This window comes from Anabrus simplex, chromosome 3 (genome assembly GCF_040414725.1).
Source record: "Anabrus simplex isolate iqAnaSimp1 chromosome 3, ASM4041472v1, whole genome shotgun sequence".
Taxonomy (NCBI): domain Eukaryota; kingdom Metazoa; phylum Arthropoda; class Insecta; order Orthoptera; family Tettigoniidae; genus Anabrus; species Anabrus simplex.
In genome coordinates, this window is record NC_090267.1 from 421,339,540 (window position 1) to 421,359,780 (window position 20,241).

Genomic DNA, 20,241 nt, shown 5'->3' on the forward strand with positions numbered 1-20,241 from the left:
ACCTTTCTTCCCTTGCCCGGGTCTCATCTTCTATTCTAAGCTTTACCGTGTCAATCTCTTGTTGGACGTGGTCTTTAAATACCCGTATTTCCCCTCTTTGAGTCTCAACTCTCTTATCAATACTAGTGACGTGCCTCATTACTTCCTCCCTAGTAGAGTTGTTTTCCTTCCCCATTAATTCCAGGAATTCACTTCTCTGTTCCGCAAACTTTTCTTCTACCTTTTTCCCTTGCCGTACATATTCACTTTCCTGGTCCTCTAATCGCTTATTAAAATGTTCATTTTTTAACACCAGATCGCGTAACTGCCTACTGTGTTCGTCCATTCTCCGATTCGCTTCCTCCTTATTTTCCCTCATCTCCCTACTTAATTCAGCTTTAGTTTGCTCTAACTGTTCTTTAAGTTCATATTTAATACTCTCAATTTTAGTGTTATTTTGTTCTACATCTGTTTTAATTTGTTCCAATTCACTTTTAAGCTCAGATTTAGTGTCCTCTATCTTACTTAACATTAACTGCATCATTCCCATTAACTGATCATTATTATTACTTTCATTGTTAGTGTTTACTTCCGCTTCGCCCCCCATCCTACTATCATCTGACTCCATACTGACTTCTTTCTGCTTGCCTTCACTCTCCATACTACTTACACTTCTATCTTCAATTTCCTCTACAAGACTACACAACTCTTCCTCTGAACTCACTACGTTATTGCCTTTTATCGCCCGTCCACTGCGCAACATCCTCTCCTCTTTCGTCTGATCAGCCATGACCCTTCCCACAATCAAACACTCTTAATGAAACGTGGATATCCAAATTTTGCCCATAATACGAATTCTGATATTGTTACTGTTATTAACTGCTCCGTACTTAATGATTTTCTCGCCACACGTTGGAGCGGCATTTATGTGACTTCCCCGCTCGGAGAACCATCATCAAATGAGAAATGCAACCAAGCAAGCAAAGGGCGCCAATCTTTAAGTTGAGGACTTAAAGATAAAATTTATATTCAAGCTTGGACAGACTCTTATCACAGGGGTGAGGTGATAGTACACTAATCATTAAGCAGGAGAATTAGAAATCAAAAGGCTAATTAAGGCAGATTAAAGTAAACTAGAAAAATACTATTTATTATATTTAATATGAATGACGACGGTTTAACGAGAACTGAATTTAAATTAGAAAATGAATTTAATAAAAAATTGAATGACTCTACTTCGCGAAAACTTGCAATATCTTTAACTCGCTTGCTCACCATGTCGTCTTGTTCTGCTGGTCCTTGGAAAGCTTCCATCCTTGTAGCGGGAACATCACCGTTCGTCTTGGATATCTCTTCATCTGCAGCTCAGTACCATTCCTGCCTTGCCAATTGCACCCACCACTAATTGGAAGATGACTTCAAAACTAACACTCCCTATTATGCTTTATCCCATATATTGGAGATAAGCCCTAAGTCATAGTTAGAAGAACCACCTTGGGTTATATGGAGAGGATACTCAATTAAGAATCCTTCCAACTTTACTGAAAATGTTCTCTGAAGTTTCATTTCTATCTAGATTAAAACTATCTATTGACTTAGACTGGTTCAAACCGGTCTTATAGCCGTGCTGTACGTACTTCCTCATGAGAGTGGCTATACCCCTCATTCAGAATTTCTAAGTATCGAGACGCAGAATCAAGTAGAAAATCAAGTAGAAGTCTCGTAGAAGATCGTAGAATAATGTAGAGAGACTCGCAGAAGCGAATAAGACGTTGTAGAGAGACTCGCAGAAGCGAATAAGACGTTGTAGAGAGCTCCTCCAGGAGCTCCAACACGCCCTCTTATAACCTTCTCTCGCGCTAATTACAGGCCGCTACACGTGGTCCAATCAGATGACACTTCTCTCCCCACTCCAGAAATTAGAGTTGACGGGCCATATCCATGATATCAACTGTTCTTCTATTCGTCCTTTCACTCAGTATCCATGGCAACATGACGCTCCTTTGAAAATATAGGCGTTGATCAGTTCGAATAATTCTGGTCGAAATACGGTAGCTTACGTTAGGACGCGTGAACACGTGCTCGCATTTCTCAGAACTTGTTGTCTAAATTTGTCCTCCCTTCCTCCTCGGTGATGTGGCAAGATAACTGAAATCTACTGCAAGTTAATTTTAACCGACTGTCGCAAGAATCTAAGTGAATATTAGGATATTCAGCCCTCGTTTATAAGTCGTAGTTACAAAGTAATGAAATGATAGTGAGCAAATGATTAAACATGAATTATAATACAATTACATACCAAAATAAATATCATGACGTTAAATTCCTGAATTAATTACACATAATAAAATTAACATAATTACACTGTAACGTCTGGAACGTTACACTGTGACAATAAAATTCGGTGAATAGTCCTGTACTATCAACAAAGATGAACAATGCACGACAGTGACCTTACTGTCCTTCGAAATAGACCCCTCCCATAACTATGCACTGATGAGATCGGCGATACATGTCCTGGAAACTTTCCAAGAAGGCTTCCTTTGGGATGGTGTTCAAAAGCCTCGTCACGTTTCGTTGGATGTCAGGAATATCGTCAAATCTCTCTCATTTCAAAGCGAGTTTGATTCGTGACTTTTCCGCTCTGACCTTTTTCCAACGCCATTCCATTCTTTACCGTTTCGTTTCATGGTCGTACCTGAGACACCAGGTTTCATCTTCAGTGACAATACAGTTCAAGAAATTTGGTGTCGCATCCGCCGTTTCGACAAAATCCTGTGAAGCCTCTAAACGTGCCTGCTTCTGATCGTCAGTCAAGTGATGTGGCATAAGACGAGAACACTTTTTCCTCTTTCGTAACATTTGGGTAACGATTTGTCGCACGGATTCACGGTTAATCTCCAGTTCATCCGCTTTCATGCGCACAGTTAATCGCTGATCGTTCGTGATTAATGTCCTCACCTTCCCAATGTTTTCGCCATTGACGGCTGTTGCCGGTCTCCCGCTACCGAGGTTGTCAGAAACACTTTCCCGGCCTCCTCGAAAACGGGCGAACCACTCGTACACACACTTCAAGGACAGTGCTTGATCTTCATAAACACCTACCAGCATCTTATGCGTTTCTTTTGGTGCCTTGCCAATCTTAAAACAAAACTCTACATTGATCTTTTGGTCGTTCATGTTCCTGTTCGCAGTTCAGAACCAACGTACTAAACACGCACTGGTGTCGAACAGGTCTTATACGGCACACACAAGATGCTCAACTGAACAACGTTGGGAGCAGGTGGTCAAAAACTGCTGCTACGCAGGTGCAGCGTTGTGTGTTGCCAGTGTTTCCGGATCGACCGTTCTGACTGCATTCACCGAACTTTATTGTCACAGGTTGTATCTACCTAAAATTCGTAGCTCATACCCCCATGATGTTTTCAACGTTGAGTTGCTTGCCTGAAGGGCTAGAACTGTGGATTTTCCCTTACATTTTCCCAGTTATCTGGTGTCGGTACTGATGTGGATTAAGCCTGGTGAGTAAAGATTAGATAATTTTTAGCTTGGTAAGATGACTCGGAATATTCAGTTACGATCTGTAAGTCGTTAAAGATTAGTTTGTTTGCTAGTGGTTTTACGTCGCACCGACACAGATAGGGCTTATTGTGACAATGGGATAGTATAGGGCTAGGAGTTGGAAGGAAGCGGACGTGGCCCTAATTAAGGTACAGCCCCAGCATTTGCCTGTTGTGAAAATGGCAAACACACGGGAAACCATCTTCAGGGCCGCCGACAATGGGATTCGAACCCACTATCTCCAGGATGCAACCGTTCTCAGACCTGGGGGTTGAACGAATCATCCTTTTACAAGATGATAAGAAATCTCCTGGATGGGATGGCATATCTGCTAATATAATTAAGAACATTCACTTATGCTTCCCACAAATGTGTGTTGTTCTATTTAACAAATGCCTCGCTCTACATTTCTTTCCTAATTCCTGAAAACTTGCAATTGTTAAAATAATTCCCAAAGGTAATTTCTTAGCATTAGGCACAGTTAAATCATTCAGACTTATTTGTCTCCTTCCAATACTAGGGAAAAACTGACAATTGATCGAGTTATGTATCACATGTATCATCATGGTTCCTTAAAACAAAAAAAGCAATATGGTTTCACACCTCAAAAATCCACTGAATGCTCTGTATGCGGTTGATTGGATCAAAAACATCTTCAATATTAAGAAGGTAACTATATTGATATCTTTGGATATAACAGGTGCTTTTGACAATGCCTGGTGGCCTAAAACATAATCTCAGTTGAAAGATAAAATATACCCAAAGAATTTGTGTAGATTAATACAAGCTTACTTCAATAATCGAAAAGCGAAACTTCGGATTGGAACCGCGATCTCTGAACGAAGTATTAGCAAGGGATGCCCGCAAGGATCAGCATGCAGCCCTGGTTTTTGGAACATCTTACAGTATATGACGAACTTCTAAAATTACCTCTTCCAACGGAGTGTAATGTTATTGCTTATGCAGATGCCCTTCTTTAAGTTGAATCTGATAATATACAGAATTTAAATTATCTAGCAAATTCAGCTTTGCGCACCGTATCTCAGTCGGGCTCTCTAAACAAAAACTAAAGCCATGTTTGTCCCAAGGAGAAGAAAAGTTAAAAAAACCCAACATTGTTATGAATAATCACAGAATAACACTAGATGATCAACTTCTATATTTATGTGCTGTGCTTGATAAACGGTTGACTTTCAGGGCACATCTAAATAGATTAAAATTGAAATTAAGCAAACTTTTACAAGGACTTGCGAATGCTTGTAGACCTTCTTGGGGACTTAACTCTGAGGTTTTACGAATAACTTAATATATCATACAGCTTTTGTACCTTTAATTCTGTACTGTGTGTCCGCTTTCCGTAGTACACTGGAAAAGAAATGGACTCAGGACAAGCTGTTGCAAATTCAAAGAGGGTTTGCTCTAAGAATTTCTCGTGCATGTCACACTTCATCTACTGATGCAACACTTGTAATTGCTGGAATAGAACCAATGTTTTTAACAGGAATTGGCGAAGCCGAGCTGTCGTTACTGAAGAAAAAGAGAGTATCACCTTTGCCAATTTTCAACATTTTTTTAGAGCATAAGTGTCACTTTTTGGAATCTGCTCATCCAAGTCAATTCAAGAAACGTATGCGTAAAGATTGCTATAACACACATGACTGTATCATATACACTGATGGCTCCCGCATACCAACTTCTGATGGAACTGACAGTGTTGGCTGTGCATTTGTAGTCTATGAGAACAATGCTGAAATATTTGCAGCTTAGTGTAAACTTTCTCCCAACTGCTCAATTTTTCAGGCAGAACTTTACGGCCTTAAAGTGTGCGTTGCAATGGTGCAAAACTAACAACAAAAGAGCATGAATCTTCAGTAATTCACAAGCTGTACTAAACTCAGTAAACGATAAATATGACTTAAATCCAATAGCTGTCAATATCAGAGCAATAGTTCAGGAGTGTTCGCACATCTGTTTATCTTGGATTAGAGGTCACACTGGGTTTACTGGTAATGAAAAAGCAGACTCATTAGCTAAATCAGCTGCTACGTCTGTTTTGGATACTGCATATCACAAATCTCCAATATGTTATGTTTAAGGACAAATCATGCAATATACTCTACATCGCTGGAATATTTAATAAACATGCAGTTTTAAAGGATCTGTTACGCGAGAAATATTTATCCGGAAGTTCAAAATCGACTATTATGTAAAGCATTAGGGCCGAACTTTGTTTTAACTCAATTTTTAACTAGTCATGGAAAATTTAAATCATATTTAGAACGCTTTAAACTTAATGTTTCAGGCGGCTCCTTATGCTTTTGTGGATCAGTTAAGACAGTGCATCATTTGATGTTTGAGTGTCCAGTGTTTGAAATGGGAAGATATGTTATGCAATGTCACCTGAATGGTCGTAACCTGGAATTTTCTAAACCACTGTGTAATGTACTCAAGAGACAATGTTGTTATGTGCAGTTTCTCACATTCATTATCAACATTTTTTGTGAACTAAATTGATAAGAACTGCTCTTTGTTGTGACTTTAAACTATAACCCTAATATACCTATGGTAAAATAGGGTTCCTGTATTGTTCTTGGATACTAAATCTTACTACTATATATAAAAATGGATGTGTGTGTGTAAATGACATATCTCCTCCTAAACCACTGGAGCAATTTCAACCAAACTTGGTACGCTTGTCACTTACTATCTGGAGACGAGCACTGTGGGCGTAAGCCATCCGTAGCTCCCATAGGGGTGGGGGGCAAGGGGGTTAATGTATAAAAATAATCAAAAAATGTGTCGAATCCACAGTTTACGGGGTCGCTGAATAATGACACTCCCGATTTTTTAAAAGTCAAAGTTCAGCTCCCTTTTGGGTGGGGGCGAGGGGGAGTGATACATAAACTAAAATAGTGTCGAATACATAGTTTTCGGGGTCGCCGAGGTGAATTGTACACTCCGGATTTTTAGTATCAGGAGAAAAACCACGTGGGGATAAGACAGCCCAGGAACCCTTAAGGCGAGGGGGGGGGGGGGCGATGGGGTGAGATATTAAAATCATCAAAAGTAGTGTCGAATCTATACTTTTCGGGCTCGCTGAAATGAATAGTGACACTCCGGAATTTTTTAATGTCCAAGTTCAGCCCCCTATGGGGTGGGGTCGATAGGGGAGTAATATATAAAAATAATAGAAAATAGTGTCGGTATCAGGAGAAAAACCACGTGGGGGTAATACACCGCAGGAACCCTTAGGGACAGGGGGGAGGGGGCTGAGATATAAAAATCATCGAAAGTAGTGTTGAATCCATACTTTTCGTGGTCGCTGAGATGAATAGTGACAGTCCGGAATTTTTTAAATTCCAAGTTCAGCCCCCTTCGTGGTAGGGGGGGGGGCTATGAGAGAGTGATATATAAAATTAATCGAAAATAGTGTCGAATCCATAGTTGTCAGGGTCGCTGAGATGAATAGTGAGATTCCGGATATTTTATAAGTCCATGTTCACCCTACTTTGGGGAGGGGGCCGAGGGGGGAATGATATATAAAATTAATCGAAAAATGGTGTCGAATACTTAGCTTTTGGTGGTCGCCGAGGTGAATTGTACACTTCGAATTTTTAGTATCAGGAGACAAACCACGAAGGGGTAGGACACCCCAGGAACCCTTAAAGGCGGGGGAGGGGGGGGGCGAGGGGCTGAGATATAAAAATCATCGAACGTAGTGTTGAATCCATTCTTTTCGTGTCGCTGAGATGAATAGTGACACTCGGGATATTTTTAATGTTCAGCCCCCTTCGTGGTGGGAGGGGGGGGGCAATGGGAGAGTGATATGTACAAATAAACGAAAATAGTGATGAATCCATAATTTTTCGGGTCGCTGAGATGAATAGTAACATGTAAATGTAAATTAGGCCAGAGGCGTCTTTTCGTACAATCCGTTTTTTTTAATATGATGCACCGTTTACCAGCAGTTATTCTGTAAATGAAGGTGAACATGCATATACTTCCGTATGTCGATCTACATTTATTCATTTAAGTCGATTTGTATCGATCTAGAAGGGGCGTGTCTGACATTGTAATTAATACTTTACAAATCAATAGTGATTGTCAGCAGGAGGGTGTCTGCTGTTGTAATCAGTAGTCCCCACACCGACTTTAACTGGCAGTAGGAATGGGGTCCTCCTCCAACGTCTGTGTACCATTGTAATGAATAATTCCCTTCTCAATTTGACTAGCAGAAGGCAAGGGAGCGTGCATTTTTTCAAAACTCTTTTACCTGAAATGTTAAAAGTATTATTGTAATCTCCTAGATGTTTAGTTTTTAATCTTATTCATATATCCTCAGTAGGAAAATGTATCTTACGCTTCTTATGTATTCCTTTATTTGATTTTGTATGTTAGATGATACATTTAAGTTAAAGTGGCAGTTAGTTACAGCCAAAGGGACCTCTGGTCCTACTTGTACTTAACTTTAAATAAATATATTTCTATTTCTATTTATCATTAGGTATAGGTGCCCCCTTGCAAGGGTGCCCCCGATTATAAACAAATTTACCCATCAAAACGTGACTGACGTTACGCATAGTGAATTGCGTTAGACAAGTGGACCTGTCGTTATCATCACAACTCCGCAACTCGCACTTTACATTTGAAAGAACGTCTGCGGACCCAGCTATGCTTTTTCTCAGATTAACTCCAAGAGACATGCAATTTAAAAATTCTTATTCTCTTCATGTACAGTAATTTACTTCTATATCGGTTTACAATATAGAGTACCGTCGCGAAGCACGGGTACATTTGCTAGTGAATAAATAAATAAATTTATTAAATAAATAACCTCACAGCTGCGCGCCGCTAACCGCACGGCAAACTCGCCCGGTTTACAGATTAGTACACGTCTCTGACATTGTGACCACCATTCCCGATATCCGTAGTTACCTATCACTGTCACGACAGACGGTGGAGCCACAAGATGAGGTGCTCCATACTCATGTAATGCTTTCCAGAGAGTAACCGCATCTCCATTGAGGAAGAGAATGTATGATGAATAATAATTGTGTAATTTTCTATTTCCGTCCATGCTGACGTGAGGTATTTGCATCACCATGTAATAGAGTGTACGACAGTTAGTTTCTCAAACCATTCAGACACAGAATGAATTTGACAGGTTGACAGGGGGATCTCTCTATCTCAGGAATTGAATAATGGAAATCATAAACCTTTTAACTCCAGCAAACCAAATCTTACAGAAGGGACACCAATCTATTTTATGGTCATGTTTCCAATTACATCATCTTGATATTTTTAAATTGCAGTACTACCTTATTATAAAGAAATTATTAATATCAAAATAACGACACTTGGATAGATTTTTACTTAAAAGATTACTATATTTACCTGAAATTAGGAGGTTTTCGATTTCTATAGCGCCTTAATAAACTGCAAACATTAAAACACCCTTAGTGGACGTCTACTTCACTGTACATGACCAAGTAATAACACATTGTACTATTTGAAAATCAATAAAAGACTTAGCCAAGAAGCCGAAACCTCCACACAGCTTCTTCACCGATTCAAACCTACCCACCCACCTGCTAACTCCTTCAAATCTCCAAACCCGCCGAATCTCCTGGCCAGAGAGAAGACGTTACCTTCTAGTTAGCCCATCCCTTCCCTTTGGGGAGGGGAATGACAACCTTTCCTAGGTCCTACGTTCTGTACATATACATTACTTGTTTATTGTCTGACATTCAGTGTACACCAAAGTTATACACCCACATCTGCCTGAGGTAGAATTCATCACAAACGTTTGTAATGGGAACAGGGAGATTTCGCTGAAAGTCGAAATTTATAATTTTTGTGTCATTCTCATCTTTTGTTGGCATGCGATAGTGCTGACAACTAGTGGTATAATATTTATGGAGAGCAGAAACTCGCTAAACCCACGGAATAATTTGATTAGTGATTTCCACACAATAATAAACAGCTTGTAGCTGGCTAGTTATAGTATCTTCGGATTCGGGTGATTTAAACCATACATGGATAGCAGGTTACGTTTGCAAAATTGTTCCACCATAACTTGAAAAATGACAAAAAGCGGAGTAAGTGGCTTTTTATTTCCATGAAATGGAAATGACGGATGCTTTTTAGTGCCGGGAGTGTCCAAGGACGTTCGGCTCGCTAGGTGCAGGTATTTTGATTTGACTCCCTTAGGCGTCCTGCACTTCGTAATGAGGATGAAATGATGATGAAGTCGACACATACACCCAATTCCCGTGCCAACGAAATTAATCAATGCCGCGTATCGAACCCGGTACCCCTGTGATCAAAGGCCGGCACGCTAACCATTTAGTTATAGAGCCGGAAAATATTTCCATGATTCAATTATGTATGGGTTAATACGATTTTTTCCGAGCTTATTAAATACTATTCTTTAAGTTTACTTTGATAATCTATGCTAAGATGGTTCAAAAGTTTGCGCAGAGGCTGAAGTACAGAAACTTTCGAAAAGGACTAAACACTGCGTCAGGATTTCAGGAATGACACAGTGGACAATTTATTTTATTTACTTTCAAACGCTATTTACATTCCTGAACAATGCACAGAACTGGCAATCAATGAAGTGATACTCTTTTGTGCACAGAGTGAAGTTAGGCACTAGACAATGAATGTTGTTCACAAAAGCTGTACGAACTGTCACGCATTACATTCAATGCAGGCATTGCATAGGCGTAGTAAACTCTAATGGTGGAAAGCATACGATGTAATGGGGACACTGGATTGTATAAAGGCGAGCAGATCGTCAGTTATCAATCGTTTAGGGATTTTGCAAAAGTAAAATAAATTGCCTATAATGTCCTTCCTGAGATTCCAGGCGAATGCGTACTGAGGCGGGAAGTCGAGTTTCTGAAATTTCTATTTTTACGAAATAAGCGATGAGTTATTCACAACAATCATTATTTTATTGCACATTACTCTACTGAAAGTTCTAGCATAATACAGGATAATTACATACGCCTTCCCCTTAACTAAATTTCAATCAGCGAAAATCGAATTATTTATAGCCTAGATTGTAGCGCATCATTCCCGACTTTACATACCGATTTTCATTAAGTTCTCTTCAGCCATTTTCTCATGATACCCGTACAGACAGACAGACAGACAGACAGACAGACAGACAGACAGACAGACAGACAGACAGACAGACAGACAGACAGACAGACAGACAGACAGACAGACAGACAGACAGACAGACAGACAGACAGACAGACAGGCAGACAGACAGACAGACAGACAGACAGACAGACAGACAGACAGACAGACAGACAGACAGACAGACAGACACGACGGAAAATTAAAAAGCGCATTTCTTTGTTACTGTGGACAAGACCGAGTTTATAAATTCTGGGCAATGTACAGGCAAAACTTATTTTATATAAATACACATTTTATATAAATAGATTGATATTACATAGCAAGTTTGAAGCTTTACGTAACTTCTGAAGTCATGATAATAGCCAGGCGTTTTTTGAGTATATGTATGTGTATTTTCAGTTTTATTTTACGAAGTCCATTGTAAGTAGTAAAAAGTAATGACTGAAGAAATTCTATTCTGCCTGCCATTGATCTTGGTATCCTGAGGCCGACACTCTACGACAGATTATCAAACTAAGCATATATAACATCACATTTAACTTCTTGACAACTGAACAAACTTCTTAAACTATTACAGTTTGCTAGTGCAGTAGACACTCCAAAAATGCCATAAACGACTGTAAGCATTCGCTGTTCAATCAGACAGAAGAGGGTCCGTGACCGACCGTATTTACCTCAGGATTATTGCCCCTGCCCCGGCACAGACCATAGCGATAATACGTCAAGACGGCTTTGTATATGGTCTCTACGGGAACTTACTGCTCGGCGTTTATGACTCATACTTTTAAATTTATTTCAACGTTGGATTTATAGCAACCATAAATAGAGATTCGTTCTCAAAGGAGAGCAACTACTAATCTTTTATGTACTATCCTGGTTACTCTCACTCTCTAGATTCTCACTTATCAAAACAGAGTGATGGGTCAGAATTCACGTAGCTTAGAGTTGCATGTTCTTGACTTCAACAGTGAATAACTGTTTGGGATTACTTTTCTATTATGTACAGCCTACGTAAGATCACTAAATTTCCGTGGATGGTTTACAATGAGAACTTCGACTGATAAATTGAATTTCGTCAATGCATAATAATAACAATAATAATAATAATAATAATAATAATAATAATAATAATAATAATAATAATAATAATAATAATAATAATAATAATTGTACTGGAAGTATAGTGGAGCTAAGAGGTTGAAGAAGCGTAAGTGTTAAATGGGATGGCAACAAGAAACAATAGCATACCAAAAACATCGGTAAAAGTGTGATATATTTTAAAATTCCCTAATTTTCTATCTTTTTGAAATAATAAATACATACGAATATCAAACCCAATCTAATAGACAGATAAAGGTGAATCCAAGGTCTCAGGTATCGAAATCACGTTAGTAGAGGTAGAATATATTGCACAAAATATGATCACTAGGCTCAATACGTTTTACAAGGTTCAGGGATTCGAAATTACGTAGTTCAGGTTTAACGCCACCCAATATATTATCGTCTTGATGTTCTAAGAACGCAGTTGTCCATTTGACATGTTTCACTTACGCTTACACCGCCTGCAAGATAGAGCATAACATTAAGGTACATTCGTTACTAATGGGAGATGATGTTATACCAAAGGGATCAGGAGATCCCCAAAAGGAGCAGAAATCTCCTGCAGTCTGGCCACAAAATTTAGAAAAGGAGCAATACCAAGATAACATTTACCATAAAGCAAGGGAGTCCAAGAGCCGGAAATCCTCAAAAGTTTAGAGTTACCTACTCGGGAATAAGGCCCGAAAACGCAGAGGCTAGCCCATATTAAAAGTGATTTAGTTAGGAAAAGAGAAACGCCAAAAGAAAAAAAAATATAAGTTTGGAAGGTACATTCCTTAGTTATCAAAATTTAAATTGTAAGAAAGCATAACGAGAGTACCACACTCGGGCTTCCTTGTATTTTACTACTAACATGTGCCCGCAGCTTCGCCCGCTTCTTTTAATTCAACCGCGTTAGATGTTTGTGAACCGTTTGTTTAAAAGCAAAAGAAAAATATACATTTTTTTGCAATTTGCTTTACGTCGCACCGACACAGATAGGTCTTATGGCGAAGATGGGACAGGAAAGGGCTAGGAATGGGAAGGAAGTGGCCGTGGCCTTACTTAAGGTACAGCCCCAGCATTTGCTTCGTGTGAAAATGGGAAACCACGGAAAACCATCTTCAGGGCTGCCGACAGTGGGGTTCGAACCTACTATCTCCCGAATACTGGATACTGGCCGCACTTAAGCGACTGCAGCTCATGAGCTCGGTATATATACATTTATTAACACACATTGTTATTGCATGAAGTGTATGAAATACATTATTTTATTTTTAATTATATTGTTACTTTTAATGCTTAAGATACCGTATTGGTGGATGGTACAAATGTTATTAAAACAACATGAAAGGTAATCTTCTATAATAATAACAGGAAGTGTCTGTCTGTCTGTCTGTCTGTCTGTCTGTCTGTCTGTCTGTCTGTCTGTCTGTCTGTCTGTCTGTCTGTCTGTCTGTCTGTCTGTCTGTCTGTCTGTCTGTCTGTTTCCCTTGATAATATCATCCTAACAGTTTTATCATGTATTTCCACACATCCAGCGAAGTGAAATTTAAGTGAAAACATTGTTATTTGATTAAGTGAAATTTCTCTCTTTTACTGTGGGGCTATCCATCTATTCCAGTAGAATATGTAATTTTAGTGCCGGGCTGAGTAGCTCAGACGGTATAGAGTGCAGGCCTTCTGAGCCCAACTTGGCAGGTAATTACAAAGCTATTTAAAAGAATTACACGTTAGGTCTTCCCCTGAAATGCCATTTCACTTAGCGCGAATAAAATTATTTATAGCTTAGATTCTAGTGCCACATTTCCGGACTTAATATACCAATTTTCATTAAATTTTCTTCAGCTAACTCTCCCCCTTATCTTATTTTTCAAGAGATCTTTCCATTACGATATTTTTTGTTATTTTGTTAAATCATCTTCTCAATTTTCCTTGTCGAAATGGACCGATGGCCATGCGGTTTTTACACTTTAAAACAATCATTGCCAGTGAACACGACTGAACCATATTTCCATGTCAGCAATGCTCGGCGTTGATATAATCTGAGCAACAGAAGTTTTTTTTTTTCTTTTGCAAGTTGCTTTACGTCGCACCGACACAGATATGTATTATGGCGACGATGGGATAGGAAAGGCCAAGGAATGGGAAGGAAGCGGTCGTGGCCTTAATTAAGGTACAACCCCAGCATTTGCCTGATGTAAAAATGGGAAACCACGGAAAACCATCTTCAGGGCTGCTGGCAGTGGGGTTCGAACCCACTATCTCCCGATTACTGGATACTGGCCGCACCTAAGCGACTGCAGCTATCGAGCTAGGTCAATGGAAGTCTGCCGGTGAACACGACTGAATCATATTTCCATGTTAGCAACGCTCAACCTTAATATAGACTAAGCAACATAAGTCTAAATTCATGAATTCTATTATCATAGTCGGTACGGTAAAACTGTAAAGGACTTAAGTGCTCGGAAATTGTTTTATTTATACATTTTGCTATGGAGTTCAGTAGTATAAGTCGACGGTTCGGCGGCCTCCACATCCACCGGCCCTCCGCAGAGGCCTCCTCCTCCTCCTTCTCTTCCTCCTCCTCCTCAGGCTCTCGGGAGAGGCATCCTAGTCCTCCTCCTACACAGGCTCTCGGGAGAGGCCTCCTCCTCACCGACCTCGCTGGCTAAGAGTGCGAGCCTAACCTCACATCCGCCATCTTGGAGGGGCTTAACCTAACTTTTTAATACGTAATTAAGCTAGCCTAACCTCGGTTTTATGTCCGGATGCCCTTCCTGATGCCTAAGAGCGCGAACCTCACATACGCCATCTTGGAGGGGCTTAACCTTTTTATACGTATGAGAGCTAGTCTAACCTCATGGAAGGGCCTAACCTCAGTTTTACCCCCGGATGCCCTTCCTGATGCCTAAGAGCGCGAACCTCACCTCACACACGCCATCTTGGAGGGGCTTAACCTAACGTTTTATACGTAAGAGAGCTAGCCTAACCTCATGGAGGGGCCTAACCTCAGTTTTACGGCCGGATGCCCTTACTGACGCCCAAGTGAGTGAGCTTAACACCACATCCGCTATCTTATAGGGCTTAGCCTAACTTTCGACGCACAAGACAGCAAGTCTAAATTCACAGAAGAGCCTAACCTCAGTTTTACGGCCAGATGCCCTTCCCGACGCCAGCGAGGTCGGTGAGGAGGAGGCCTCTCCCGAGAGCCTGTGGAGGAGGAGGAAGAGGAGGAGGAGGCCTCTGCGGGGGCCCGGTGGAGATGGAGGCCGCCGAACCATCCACTTATACTACTTAGTTCAGTACTTTTCGACAGTTCAATACCCATTTTCTGCATGTCATCCTCTCTCCAGAGAGTAAGTCGCCTGTGTACCAACTTTGTTTGGGAGCTATGCTTGGGCATACACGCATACACCCATATGCTTGTTCATACTGGACATTGAGACTGGGGCTGAACTATTACTTAAACGGCTTCCAGATTGTCACAGTTCAGGGGCCTTAAAAACTATGGATTTGACATTAATATCGGGTGCTACGGGTGTCTTGTCCCTACAGTCGTTATAATTTTCTCAGATAGTAAGTCGTATGTGATCCAAGTTTGGATGAGAGCTATGGTGGAACATACAGTACATACTTTCATCGATAATCTCGATCATTTTGGATATATTCTTTCACACCCCTTCTCATCATCGTGCCAATGGAGATGATCTTGGACTTAAATTGTATCTGGAGTGTGACTATTTACCTCAGCGACCCCAAAAACTATGGATCTACCCCCTTTCCATCCCCGCCCAAAGGTGTCCTATGAGTGTCTTACACAACAGTATATTTTTTCCAGATTAGTAAGTCATATGTGTACCAATTTTGGTTGGCATCTATGCCCAAACGTACATGCATAACCTCGCTGGTGTAGAATCCCGGAGCTGACGTTGCCATGGTTACGGAAGTTCATTTATTTATCCGATTCCTAGAGCAGGGGTAGTGTGGTGCCAATATCTCCATAACGGTTTGTTTTAGAGTCTTAAAATGTGATTTTCAATCAATCAATCAATCAATCAATCAATCAATCAATCAATCAATCAATCAATCAATCAATCAATCAATCAATCAATCAATCAATCAATCAATCAATCAATCAATCAATCAATCAATCAATCAATCAATCAATCAATCAATCAATCAATCAATCAATCAATCAATCAATCAATCAATCAATATATCAATATATCAATATATCACATAGCCATAATAAGAGTATGAATGTGTAGGCGAGAGAGCTACGAATTAATTCAGCTGTGCACAGACTTGTACTTTAAAATCGAAGCAGGCAATACCACGTCCATTAACTCCAATGAAACAGTGGAAACTGGCACGAACTTTCATTCGCATTAAAAGGAATGGTGGTGGAACATTGAATTAGATGTGACCCCAGTACAACGGCACGGAAACAAGTGTCGGTTCACACGAGGACCGCACCCATACACACGATCTGCAAATGAAATAAGACGCCTCACACGTTCTGTGGCATGCTACGTAGATATTGAATTACCCACCAATACCTGACATGACATGGGCTGTCTATTGAGCTCCTCCGTATCATGACAGCGTCAGACATGAGAGAAGAGAGAATGCACGCCAATGCGGCATCCAACAAAAAGTCAGAGTGTTTCATCGGGCGGCTGTCTACCCGTGGTAGCTCATCTCACAGAACTGGAGTTCGGTTCCCCATCAAGGAAGTCTAGACTTGCCTATTCAAAGTTCTGACTGACTGTTCGTAAATCTTCCATTCAGTGGCTGCTTAGATTCTCAAATAGCACCACCGTGTCACCATAATACGGCGTACAAAGCATTATGAGGAATGAGGTAGTTTTCCCTTGCTTTCCTTATTGGGTCAGAAAGTTCTATTACTGCAAGATCGGCCCTATGAGTAGTAGCACCTTTCATACATCTAGATACCCTTGTCGTAGTCTAAATATCATTATTCAACACCAACACCTCTCACGTTCTAAACTAACACAGCCATAACTGATATTGAGACTTCCGTGGAAGCTACATTTTACTCTGACCTGTGCCAAAATACATGCACAAATATTGAATTCATCGGGAAATAGTAACAGGCAAAATTCAAAGATAAGGCTAGACAATTTGCACAACTATTCACTAATATCAACAGACTTCACAAAAACATTCACACAAAGATATGAATCGAACAGATCAATCATCTTATTCGAGCTGAAAAGAAAAATCACAACAACCATTAAAATACATTGATGACATGCAGAAATCTCAACATATCTGACATCTTGAACCATAACGCTTCAAAGCAGCAAAACAAAAAAAAAAAAAAAAAAACACAACACAATACAATACAATACAACACAACACTTAGATTTCCGAGTCTTGTTGCAAAGACTCGACAGCACACATTTCTCTATAAATAATTTCAGTGAATAAATCACAGCAAAATGTACCTGGCAGTTGCTAATAATTTTGAGCACATATTCATTCGGAACACGGCGCTCTGATTAGAAGACCATAACAATACCAACTGACTGTCACGCACCCTACAAGCTAAACTCAATCATTCCTGAATAAATATCGATTAGGAATATTCTTGAGGATATTTGATGCCAAGTATGACCACAGAAAAATGCTATGTAGTGCACTTAAAAAAGGCCATTTCTTAGCTCTTCTGCTATCTCCCGAATACTGGATACTGGCCGCACTTAAGCGACTGCAACTACCGAGCTTGGTCGACAGGAATCCATTCCCTCAATAGATATTCCAAGGTACAATGAGTATCTAATCCATCATTTAGGTATACTGATTTCGTCTGGTCAGCGTAATGTTTTACACAATAGAAAAATTAACCATAATACTGTGTTATTTTTATAAATAAAAATATATTGATTACTGTCAATGAAATCTTCTACGCTGCAAAAACAATCCTTTGATTTGGAGGCAAGGAACACTTCACAGGTGTTTCTGACGGCTTCAAAATTATCAAATCCTCCTCCTTGAGAAGATAATGCTGGAACAAACTATTGTCAGAAATCTGAGCTCTATTTCGGAAGAGGAGACAATCATGTTCCACCTAATACCTGGATTTTCTGTTGGATTAATTTTGTCCAATTCCCCATGTTTAGAGGCACTGTCCTTCTGCAGTACAACGTGCTTCCTATTTATTAAAGTTGCTTTATAACTCTTAACAAGTTCACAAATCAAATTTAATTGCTTGTTAAAAAGCTGAGGCTTAACTTAATTGCATGGTCTCATGGAACCAATTCAATTTGAACAGTGTCCTTTGAAAATACACCTTTTGCCCCAAACGACTTTGCCAACCTACTTGTTATGTTTCTTTCCCGCGAGGTACCCACTACTTTCTATTTTCAGTATAACGCAAGAAAATATCGTTTTCCTTCCCAGGTTATAATGCATATCTACAACCGGTCACAAGACGTAAAGCCAGTTGTAAAATCATGATAATCTGTTTAGTTACTATCTTGGTTTGGGTTCTGTTGTTGACTGAGGCTATCACTGTTAGCCTACACCTACACTGGACACAGAACCTGGCCACCTTGTGTAGAGGAACGTCTTATAAAACCTGCTGTCAAAGAAGTTTCCATAAATTACCATGAGATATGTATTGTGAAAGAAAGTTTAACATTTTCGAATGAAGCGGATTCCTTCCAGTGAATGAAATGGAAAAGGAGCAAGCATGCGAAGTTGTTGTATGTCGTTTCAAGTATGAATGTAAAAGTGGCTCGGCTAAAGTAACATACAGGTGTCATGTGGACGGGACCATTAAGTCAGGAGTGAATATGAGCGTAATCAGAAAGTACTTGCGAGTAGTAAAATAACCGAAAATTGATGTTAACTTTGTACCTGGAGAAGTACCTCTTTCTGATTGGGCGAAGCATCTAGGCCACTAAGAAGAGTTAGATCGCATATCGATGTCGGAAAGAAAGTACTTTCCGAGGAAGACGCAATGAAGATACCTGTCGATAGAATCCTTGACAATAATAGAGATACCAATATAAATGGTCCGTTATTGGACATTATAAATTTTCCAATGTCCAATAACGGACCATTTATATTGGTATTATAAATTTACTCATTCAGGACAAATGTTTCAGATTCCCTATGGGAATCAACATCTATATCATCTGATGGCCAAGCAGGCATCAATTTTTGATAATGAGACAAAGTCTCTTAGTGCATTGGCACTGCCGGTGGCTCCAGTTAGCCTGGGCAGTGGCCTCCACGGTATGCACTAGCCAGCGTATTGGTGGGTGTGCTAGGTGCCAACTGATGAGCCCACCCTGGCACACGAGGGCGAAACGCTGGCAACCAAGAATGAGTTAGCTGGAAAATTTATAATGTCCAATAACGGACCATTTATATTGGTATTATAAATTTACTCATTCAGGACAAATGTTTCAGATTCCCTAAGGGAATCAACATCTATATCAAATAATAGAGATTCCATTGGTGAAACATACATTGAGCGCAGAAAGAATCTACTTCATGTTGAACAAAAATATAATTTAAAGTCTCAAGATGTGCTCCTTAAGAATGACTGTACGAATGTCCAACAATATCTTCATTAAAAAGAAGACCTTTGAGCAGGGCCTCTCAAACGCCCAAAATCTCACGCGTGCAAATCGAGGCGCAGAGACTCCGTACACTGTGCATCGGTCCGACTCAGCTCAACTCGGCTTGACTCGGATGGTGTAGTGTGCTGAGAGCGACGAAGCGTTCAAGGATATACGGCATGTTTATCAGTGAAATAGATAAGCGCAAGGCAACAACGTAATAATCGAACAACCTGTTTCGAAGAATGCAAAGACTTCCGAAAGTCCATTTCAACCGAACTGGGAACTTTCGTATTTTCTTAGTCAGTCGTGACGATAAAGTCAAATGCTTAATCCGTGGGACAATAATTATGTGATAAGTTAATCAAAAACATCTATTTTCCAATACAAAGGCTCGGCTCAAATTTTACGAGAATTTGTCGAAGGAAGATTTTCCTACGCTGCATCGAGAAGCAACTAAGCTTATTTCTATGTTTGGTTACACATGCATGTGTGAAAGATATTTTTCCTCTTTTGACTTGTGCGAAAAGTAGATTGCGTGCGAGTAGGCCTATTTCTGGTTGTAATTTACAGAAGGCTCTCAGAATTGCCGTCAGCCGGTCCCTTCTTCCAGGCATAACTGGTATCATTGCAAAGATAAAGGAAAATAAGAGCTAGAGAAGATAAATTGTCTGCTCAAACCAAATTGAAAGAAGAGTGTTTTAACACCGGTAACATTGTCCCATACAACCGTGTCACCGTTCACCGCACATAAACATTTCACAGTGAGGGGAGCATCAGCGGGGAAGGTGGAGAAGGCGAAGACAGGCCGAATGGGTGAGACAGGTGTATGGGAAGTGGAGGGGGGGTTTGCACTCTTGTCAACCTAGTG